Source organism: Echinops telfairi, unplaced genomic scaffold, assembly GCF_000313985.2.
Source record: "Echinops telfairi isolate 266 unplaced genomic scaffold, ASM31398v2 ScPeMD7_7458;HRSCAF=8496, whole genome shotgun sequence".
Classification (NCBI taxonomy): domain Eukaryota; kingdom Metazoa; phylum Chordata; class Mammalia; order Afrosoricida; family Tenrecidae; genus Echinops; species Echinops telfairi.
This window is the reverse complement of record NW_022111358.1, coordinates 39,137,978-39,139,738: the sequence shown is the minus strand read 5'-3', so window position 1 is coordinate 39,139,738 and position 1,761 is coordinate 39,137,978.

Below are 1,761 nucleotides of genomic sequence, written 5' to 3'. Positions count from 1 at the left end.
TATTAGGAACCTTAGGGATACAATAAGTTGGAATTGGCTGGCACTGGGCTTGTTGTTGTTGCTGTTGCTGCTGCTGTTAGACTGCCTGGGGGTAAGGGGGTGGAAGAGGATCGGGCACTGACTAGCATGCAGACGTGTGTTAACTTGAGTGGAAGAACAAAAAACCAAACTCACTGCCATTGAATCAATTCCAACTCATAGTGACCTTATAGGACAGCGTAGAACTGCCCCTGTGGGTTTCTGAAACTATCACTCTTTACGGGAGTAGAAAGCCTCCACTTCTCCCACAGATTGGCCAGTGGTTTCGAACTGCTGACGTTGCAGTGGTTAGCAGCTCAACATATCACCCACTACACCACCAGGGCTCCTCTTGAGTCCAAGGGAAGATGATTTAAAAAAGAAAGAGATATTGTTGATGGCAAAGTTGCTAAACTACATGTTACATAATGCTAAATAAGCTGGCATTGGATAAAATGAAATATATGGGGTACCCCCCAAAAAACCGATGCTCTTCTTTTTCTTTTTTTTTTTATGTGAGGGGGATAGTGCATTTGGAGTTCGTTCCACCAGATCAGACTGTTAATCAAGCTCTCTAATTAGAGGTTCTGAAAAGATTGCATAACTGTGTGTGACAAAAAAGGCCTGATTTGTGGCAGATGGGGGACTGGTTTTGCCAGGACAGTGGGCCTGCTCCTGCAGCCATCTCAGTGTGCCAGTTTTTGGCAAAACCCAGCATGCCCCAGGCACCTTACTCTCTTGCCCCAGGCACCTTACTCTCCTGACCTCACTCTGTGCAGCTTCTTTTGGTTTCTGAGAGTGAAGAGGGACACGAAAGGACAGCGATTTGACAACGTAGTAGAGGTGAAGGGAACAATGAAGGACGTGCTGTCAGCCATCCAAACAGATGAAGATGAAAAACATTTCTGAGAATGGAATCTCAGATTTGACAAATGTATTAAGTGTAATGGAGAGTACTTGGAAAGTGATAAGGTTGCTTTGTAAGAAAATTTAATACACAGCTTTGGAAAAAATTGTGTGTGTGTGTGTGTGTGTGTGTGTAATATATATTATATATATGTCACAAGGCCTTTCTTCAAAGGCCCTTCTGGTTGGATTTGAACCTCCAGCTTCTTAGTGATCCAGTAAGTGCGCTAACCATTTGACCACTCAGGGACTCCTCATTTAGTAATAATAGGAACTGAATTTGGAAATGCCATTTGTTGAATATAAAAAAAAAGGCACTTACGATGAGGTCATGGAAACCGATTTCATATGAATTTTAGAAATGATTGGTTCTGCTAGTCAGCCAGCAAGTGTTCTGTGAGCATTAGGGTGTGTGGCCAGATGCTGGGGGAAGGTCCAGGTGACTCCCATTCTAGGTCGGGGAGGCAGACAGGAAACACCAGTGAGTAAGCGAGACGGTTTCAGAGGGCGAGAACGGCTTTGGAGGAATCACATACATACCTCCCGTGGTAAGAATTCCCGGGGCTGGAACAAGCTGGGCTATGTGCTGCTGGGGCACGACGCATCTCTTCAGGGCCCTGTTGGCATCATGGTTACACAACGGGCTGCAAACGACAAGCCAGCAACTCCAAATCACCAGTCACCCTGAGGGAGAAAGATGAGGCTTTCTACTCCTGGAAAACCTTACCGTCTCAGAAACCCACCAGGACAGTTCTCTGTTCTACAGGGTCTCTATGACTTGGAAGCAACTTGATGGTAGTGAGTTCAGCTTGTTTGTTTTCTTTTTGAGACATGCTT